Raw genomic sequence first — 8,526 nt, 5'->3', positions numbered from 1 at the left:
CACACACCCCAGTCACACCCACAGGTACACGTGCCCCCCACTTACACCCACACATGTACACATACACCCCAGTCACACCCACACAGGTACACACACTCCCCAATCACTCCCACACAGGTACAAACACCCCCAGTCACACCCACACAGGTACACACACCCAGTCACACCCACACAGGTACACACACTCCCCAATCACTCCCACACCGGCACATGCTACCCCAGTCACACACCCAGAGGCACAGGCACAGGATGACAAACACTCCAGCTGGGCACCCAGGAAGACATGCAATTCCACAGAGATGCTGCCCACTGTTCCTGAATCCCCTCACTCCTTCATGCATTTAAAATGCCCAGAGGGGAGCAGAGCAGGTGTGTGAGGGGGGATGTCACTGAAGCAGCAGCTAGCTGGGAGCTTCTTGCCACCCCGCAAAGGGGAGAGGGTCTGACATGTGACAGGTCTGCCTTGGGGCCCCCTCCAGGGTGGCCATGGCCTGTGGCCTCCCCACCCAGGGAGTAAGTGTCCAGGAAATCAGGATGAGAAAGGGAAAAGAGCCCTGAGTTCCTGGGGACCACATGTGGGCCACGGCGGGGAGGGTAGTGTGGGTCCTCTTGGGGGCGAACACAGCAAGAAGACAAAGACGACGCTGCAACAGCAAACCACCCCGAGTGGAGCTACAGCTGTCCTCCAGGGCAAAGGAGGCTTCCGGAAGCAGCGGCTGAACCTCCAGAGTCCCCAAAAGAGGCCCATGAGAGAGCTGGTGCTCCGTGCCAGCCGCCCCCGCTCCCGCAGTGCCACAGCCAGCCTTTCCTACCCCAGCCCCCTCACATCCCCCACATGTGCCCAGAGGGAAAAGAGGAGGGAGCCAACCAGGTTGTCGGGGGACCCTCCCCCACTGTGGGGCTGCCACCCAGGAGACCCTGAGGCGGGTGAGAAGTCCCAGGGCCACCAGGAGACTTTATCCAGGAAAGGGGCAGGGTGTTTCGCTGAATCAAGTTTAAAGAGACAGGGCCCCCACCCCCACCCCCACCCAGGAAGCCTTTTACCATAGTGGTTGTTGAATGTGTCAGACCCACACACCACAGATGCTGGGACACACGTGTGCACACCCAGAGCACACCAACATCCAGCCCCCTGTTCACACGGGTCACTCCCCACCCGTCTGGAACCCCCCAGTTCCACCCCTAGTCTCATGGCTTCCATTGCCACACTCTGAATACAGCTAGAGGGCGCTGGTGACTCTGGTGGCCCAGTGGATGCCCCTCCCACACCCAAGGTCCCACAGGGCCAGTCCCCACACATCCCACACCCTACCGGGAAAGGTGAGGCTGAACCACTGTCTGGGCACCCCTCTGCACTGGGGACCCCTCCAGGGTGGCCAGGCGCCTGTGGCCTCCCCACCCAGGGAGCAAGTGCCCTTCCTGTCTTGTGCAGCTCCCCAGGATCCCACGTCCCAGTCCCCTCCCCATCCTGCTGGGCAAATAGACATGGACAGAAGCTGACTCCATGCAGGACGGGGAGCTGCCCTGGGCAACAGTGGCCTGAGAGTGGCCTGAGACCTGGCCATCCCTGGGGGCCAGCTCGGTGGTCCTGGCCAGCAGAGAGGGGCACTGCGAAGAACAGGACCACGTGGAAGGCACAGCTGCTGTGGTCTTGGCTAGAGCGATGGCGCGCAGGGCTGGGCAGGAAGGGGTGGGCCCAAAGCTGGGTTGGTGTGAACAGACCTCACTTAGTAGAGCCAGGCTGAGGCTGCACGAATGACCCTGTCCTGAGTCCTGACATGGGAGGGGCAGGAATTGAGGGGGGGTGCGGCAGTTGAAAAGGTGCACAGGGACCCCCAGAGTTGTCCTGGAGTGGAAGGGTCTGGGGGGCAGTGATGGGGCTGGTGGGGAGCCAGGCTGGGGATCGCATGCCCGACCACGCCTGCCCACTCCCCCAGACGCCCCCGCCTCCCCTGCTGCAGGGAGGCTGCCTGGGCAGAGCCACCCCCACACCCGGGCAATGCCCAGCACCAGTTATGTAACAGGCTCGGGCTGATGCAATCGGGAGGGGGCCTCTCTCCCTCCCGCCTCCCACCCACGTTCCTGTCCCCCTCTGCAGGGCAGTCCCCCAGGCTGGGAAGGTCAGGCCAGCACACGGTCACTGGCTGACCAGCAGAACACACGTGGAGATGCACAGGTGGCCGCAGGAGGTTCCAGAAGTAGCCTGCGACCTGCCTGAGCTGTGTCCCGCCCTGCCTGGGGGGAGGGGGGAACACTAACCCTAGTCCAGGCCCTCCGCCCCAGGACAGACCCCATCCTCCATTCCTGAAGACTCACGGCCCAGAGCCATCTGCCTGATTAAACCCCTCCTCCAGGAACGTGCCAGGGCTGGCACACAAGGATGGGGACCCCACCTGCCCACCCCCGCCTCCGACAGGCGCTTCCCTCTGCTTCTGGTGGCCCTGAGGACACCGCAGGGCTGACTTTCTGTGACACTGCCCCCGCACCCCATGGATGTCCACTCAACCCCTCCCCCCTCCTCAGCACTGGGCCCTGAGCTTTTGAAAACCAGACCTGGGGAGTCACATCCAAGCACCCCTTCCCCGCGCCCATCACCACTCCTGAGCTCCGGCCCTGGGCCCCCTCCGTCCCGCCTCAGAGCACACAGCCAGGGGGACGGTGGGATCCTGCCCACCCTGGGGTGAGCGTCCCGGGGAGAAGAGGCCTCAGGAGTCCCGTCCAGCCAGTTCCTGGCCCCTCCTGGCTGCCCCGCAGCCCTCTGGCCAGCCTGGTAGCGTGCCCTTCCACACCAGCCTGCCCTTCCAGCCCGAGGCTCCATCCATCTAAGACAGGCTATAATTAGGACCCATTAGCCTTGCTATCTCTCTCCTACCTACTGGGCCCTCAGGTCCCAGCAGGCCTGAGGAGGAGGCACGGGGAAGGGGAGCCGGGCAGGGGGGGACCCGTGGGGATGCAGTCTGCGGGACAGAGAGGCACTGCTTTTTACTCAATTCACCCCAGCCCCTGCTACCTCCCTGCACAGGTTCTGCCGTGCGGGCGCCCCTCAGTCCTGCAGGCTGCAGCCCAGGCAAGCTGGTGGGCCCTTCTCAGGGTAACACGTCATAACAGCTTTGTATGTATACAAAGCAGACAGCATATGTGGGTTTATACTAAGTCATGCAGCGACCTGGGAGGCACTACTGTTACCCCACGTGCAGATGAGGAAACTGAGGCTCAGAGGATCCCCTCACTCGCCCACATCTCAGTGTCATGGCCGGAAGGTGGCAGAGCCAGGATGGACCCTAGGTGGGCGGTTTCCACCACAAGTGGTCCCACCGCTGCCCCTCCCTCCGGGCCTAGGACCCTCCCAGAATTCAGGCTTTCCCCACATTTACCGAAGCATTTAAACTTAAACAGCATGGCCTAGGAGCCAAGCTCAGGGCTGCGCCTTGGGGACACTGAGGTGACTCAGGCCAGCCCCTGGTCTGGAAGGTCATATGGGGTCCCGCGGGGGCATCAGGGCTCGTCCACCACAAGTCCCCATGCTAACCCCACACGTTATGCTCTGCCCAGTTCCTCCCCCTTCCTCTGGGAGGGTCAGCAGCAGAGCCCAGCCCAGAGGGGCCTGGGCCAGAACGCAGCCCCACAAGGAGTTTTGCAAACACAAGGTCATCAGAGTAAAAGACAAACATGATTGTGGAGAGAAAAGTTAGGTCATCTGATTTAGGGTGGCCAAAGGACCTGGGGGTGCCGAGCCAGGACAACAGCTCCAACACCAGGGTCCAGAGAGACCAGCAAACCTGCCAGCAATGGGGACCCAGGGTAGTGTCTATCGTCTTCTCTTCTGCCTCTCTGGAACTGGGGAGAGGGGCTCCTTCCGTTCCCCACCCCCAACCCTGTACCAAGCGGGGCACAGGCCCACCCGGTGGCCAGCGGGGAGGCAGACACAGGGGGGTGCAGCCTTCAACCCACAAGCCCTTCCCAGCCTGGTCGCCCACTGAGCCCATTTCTTCCTCCTTAAAACGAGCCTAATGCTGCCTTTCTCACGGGTGATGGAGAATTCGAAACTGGGAGTGAAAACTACCAACATGACGCCCAATAGGTGCTTGGTAATGGCAGGTGGGGTCCAGGGGGCCCCTAGAGGATTAAGATGGCAGGCAGCGAAGGGGTAGGTGGCAGAGGGGGAGGGGTGTCTGGTTCAGGCACTGCTGGGCCAGGAGTTCTCAAGGCCACCCAAGGGCTGGCCAAGGAGGGGGTGCCAAGACTGAGGCACATCAGACCTTGGAGTGCCCCCCCACATCACAGGCCCCCCTGCTGACAATGGGAGATGCAGTACTCCTGCCCAAGAGAGAATTAATAATTTATTTATGACAGTTAACAAAACCCAGACATCACCTCATTGGCATCTCATCAAAGAAAGCATCAGTCTGAGCACTCAGGGCAGGCAGGCGGGGGTAGGGAGGGGAGTAGGTGAGGCTTTTCCCCTTAAGGGCCTGGGTGGGGAGTGAGGACAGGGAAGGGTGGGGGCCCTGGGTCAGGCAGGGAGAGGCCCCCAGGCCAACCCAGAGACCTGGTGGGGAGGAGATGGTGACACACCTGGAGGGCCAGGGAGAGACAGGGACAACAGAGGGAAAGAGAGGGACAGCCAGACACAGAGAGAAGCAGAGGCAAGGACTTGGGGAAAACAGACAGGCAGCTTATGAGATCGACAGGGCTAGACATGGGGACAGAGCGAGAGAGACAGAGGCAGGGAAATGAGAACGGAGAAAATGAGACAAAAGTTTTACCTGCAAAAGCCCCAGAAAGTTAGACACCACACACTGTGTTTAGTACCTGGCTCAGAGAAGATACTCCAGAAATCTACGTTGGGTAGGTGCGTGGATGGATGGAGAATGGATGTGATGGATGGATGGACGGACAAATGGTGAATGGGTTGGATGGATGGCTGGTGGTTGGTTGGTTGGTTGGTTTTATGGTTGGATGGGTAGACGTTTGGTGGAAGGGTGGATACATAGGTGGGTAGATTAATAGGTGGGTAAGTGGTGGAATCAACTGATGAAATGATAGACAGACCTTCGTCTCTGATCAATTGAGAGTGAGGTGACGATCCCCCAGGCCAAGCCACTGGGCAAACTGTACTGGTCACTTTACCTCTCTCCTCCCAGCAAAGAGTATCAAATATGATCAGGCTCCCTGGGACACCCCCCACCCAACCCAATCTCCCCAACAGGGAGGAGGGGATGAGCTAAGCAGGAATGGACCTTGGGAATCATGTCTATCACTCCCTCCTGGTCCCTCAGCTCAAAGAAGACTAAGATGGTCACGTGGCTGGGGCCAGTCCTCTGCGTGTGGGGGACACAGGACATTCAGGGGTCTCTGCGGCCAACGTGGTCACACTGCCCGGCGAGGAGAGAGGCTGGACTCACCAGCTCTTGGAAACCCACCCTTCTCTGGCTGTGTGTGACTGAGGAAGGGCTAGGTCGACCAGGCAGGGAACTTCTGAGACAAAGACCCAGGGGCCGAGCCCCTCCCTCACTCCCTCCAACCCCACCACGGGGCTCACCGTCCCAGCCCTCCTCTGGCCCAGTCTCCCAGGCCCCCCAGCTTACTGGATGAGGGTGCAAGTCTCGGAAGCATTTCCTTGGGGAATGCAGGCAAACTGCCCCCCTTGGATGGTGCTAATTATAACAGTCGCAGTTTCTTGGTCACCTATTATGTGCTGGGCACTGTGACCTAACTGTTCCATGTGCACCATCTCACCAGTCCTCATAATAACCCTTTATGAGGTAAGCTGGTGCTGTAGCCCCATTTCACAAGTGGGGCCACTGAGGCGGAGGGGCTGGCGGGCTTGCCCAAGTCAGGCAGTTAACAAGCAGAAAAGCCAGGATCCATCTGACCCGAGCGCTCATTAGCCAACCTTCCAAACCCCCAGGAGAACCTGGCAGCTGCCGGTCCATGAGCCAGAGAGGCAGGCACCCGCCCCGCCCTCCTCCTGGAAGCAGGCTCACCCACCCGCCTCTACACCAGAGAGTTGGCCGGGCAAAGCCCTGTGTGGGAAGCACGAACGCTGCTGAGGAGGAGGTGGGAGACGGGCAGAGGGAAAAGAAAGTGAATTTGACAAATAACAAATCCAACTGCAACAGATTCAAAAATCAGCGTGACAGTTCCCAACACACTAACTCCTCCAGCCGCAAACTGCGGTGTTTTGGAACCCAATGGCTCTAGGTCCATGCAGGTCGCGGCCACGGGCTCAGGCTGAGGGCTGCAGAGCTGTAATGGAGGGCTAGATGGCCAGCTGAGGTCACCTCGGGAGAGACCGAGGCCTGGGCTGTGGCTGTCATTGCGTCTGGGGGCCAGGAATGACCAAGGGACTCCCAACCCTCAGACACGGAGACCACAACCATCTCTTGAGCACCCACGGTGCCAGGTGCCAGGTGCCGGACACGTCTGGGCCAAGGGAGTCACACTCAAGGGGCAGCCCATTGACACAGAAGCAAGCTGATAACGGTATTCCAGGGAGTAGAAAGTGCTGCCAAGGAAATAAAGCATGAAAATGGGTCTGAGTGCAACAGGGCTGGGGCCTCACTTGAGCCCAGAGGTCAAGGAGGGCCTCCCAGTAGTGACACTGAGCTGGACCTAAATGACAGGAAGGAGGCAGAGCAAAGAGCAGGTCAGGCGGAGGTCACAGCCAGTGCTCAAGGGCAGGATGGAACTTAGGAGGCTCCAGAAGCAGCGAGGCCAAGGTGGCTCAGAATGTGCACTGGGGCAGTGGGGGGACAGGGTGGAACAGAATAGGGGCTTCACAAGCCACCCAAGCCGTGGGGTCTGGGCTCTGATTTGTGTTACCTTGGCTGCTAAGTGGAGGGTGGTCAGCGAGGACTGGTTAGGAAGCTCTGGAGTGGACCAGCAGGAAGGGACAGTGGCTTGAACCAGAAAGGAGCTGGGAGCTTGGGGAGGCTCGGGACACGCTCCAAAGGTAGAGCATGTGCTCTTGCTGATGGAGGGGGCTGCAGTCCCCAGACCACCAGGGCTGAAGCAGGACCTCTCCTCTGCAGGGCTTTTGGGGACGCTCCTAGAGGCTCCGGGGACAACCCCCACCCACCCCTGGAGCAATGGGTGTGAGCAGGAAGCAGAGGGAGGCGAAGTGGTGGGCAGGTGACTCTGACGGAGCCGCAATGGCCCCAGCCCAGAGTGAGCTGTGTGCCCACCAGCCTGAGGGCACTTCCTGGGGCTCTTGCCCTCCCCAGGCTCCACACCCTGACACAACCAAGGAGTGGCAGGAGTATTCAGCGATGGGGGGCAGGGGACACCATCAGGGGGGTGGTGAAGTCCTGGAAATAAACCTATTAATGCACATTCAGCTGTCCACTACCCCCATCAGTGCCACAAAGGGGCCACGCCCAGAGCACCACCGAGAGCCACTATACTGAGGAAGCCTGTGAACAGCTCACCAAAGAGCCAGCCTCCTGCGTAGAAAACAGCCATGGTTGCCACACCTGTGCTGGGCCTCTGTGTTCCCTTCCAGAAAATGGGCCTGGCTCCCTGAACCCAGATGTAACAGTCAACTATTGTCCAAGTGACCCCACCCATGTGGGCCACCTCACCCCCACTGCTCTCACCCCAGCAGGCACTTTGCAAAGTTGGCCAGACTGTCTGAAAGGTGGGGTGAGGCCAGGCTCCTGGAGAGGCCCCAGTCACAGTGTCAAAGCAAGCAAACAAGTGGGGAGGGGACAGAGGCCCCCCAGCAGGTATGGCCACCTGGTGGGAATCCCCTCAGTAGGAAGACACAGCTGCTGCCTGCTGGGTCCCCTCCTCTCACATCCTGCGCATAGGAGTTGGGGTACCAATTTGTGGAATATTCTCCCCCCTGGGAAAGGCACGCTTGGAGCCAGACAGCACACGGCTGGGCCGGGGAGGGCCCCTGGACATCCCACAAGTCTCCTGGGGGCACAGCGGGGGCCCAAGACTTGGTACAGGCCGCTAAGAAGTGAGGGTCCCCCAGAAGGGAGGGCGGGAGGCTGGGTGACAGTGAGGCCCTGGCCAACTGTGCCAGGAGGGGAACCGTCCCACACGAACGATGAGCAGTTAACTCAAGAATGATCCTGCAAGGTTATCCTGACGCACGAGCCCTGTTCGTGCTGGATTCCGAGCGGGACGGCAAGGGCAGGGGCGGCGGCCGGGGCGTCAGGCCCTGAGCCGGAGCGGGGTGGGTGGGCAGCGCCGCTGCCCCCGAGATCGAGGTGTGGACACGGCGGCGGCGAGACGCGCCAGGACGACGCCCGCGGCCCCAGCGAAGTGCTTGGGAGAGGCGGTCGCAGCACCCGGCGGCCGGGGAACCCGTGAGCCCAGCCCGGAGCCCTTGTTGGCCCTAAAGGAAGCCACCCGGCCGGGGCACCTGCCGGGTCCCCAAGCATGGCCGTGGGAGCCCCGCTCCAGGCCCCACCCAGCCCACGCCGGGGCCGAGTTGGGCCGGGGCCCAGCGCCCGCGAGCTCCCGGGAGGCCGGCGGCGCGCGGCGCGGGGTGAAACGCGGGGCGTCCGGCGCCCG

The 8,526-nt window shown here is 61.1% G+C and overlaps 1 protein-coding gene across 2 annotated transcripts in view; it reads right to left on the bottom strand.

The window, feature by feature from the left end:
- Positions 1 to 8,526, bottom strand: part of CHD5 (chromodomain helicase DNA binding protein 5) — a 63,213-nt gene that overhangs the window by 54,025 nt on the left and 662 nt on the right. The window lies entirely within an intron of this gene.

Source organism: Hipposideros armiger, unplaced genomic scaffold (genome assembly GCF_001890085.2).
Source record: "Hipposideros armiger isolate ML-2016 unplaced genomic scaffold, ASM189008v1 scaffold_316, whole genome shotgun sequence".
In the NCBI taxonomy this organism is placed as follows: Eukaryota; Metazoa; Chordata; class Mammalia; order Chiroptera; family Hipposideridae; genus Hipposideros; species Hipposideros armiger.
Note: the sequence above shows the minus strand (reverse complement) of the source record. Positions and strands in the feature narration are given on the sequence as shown.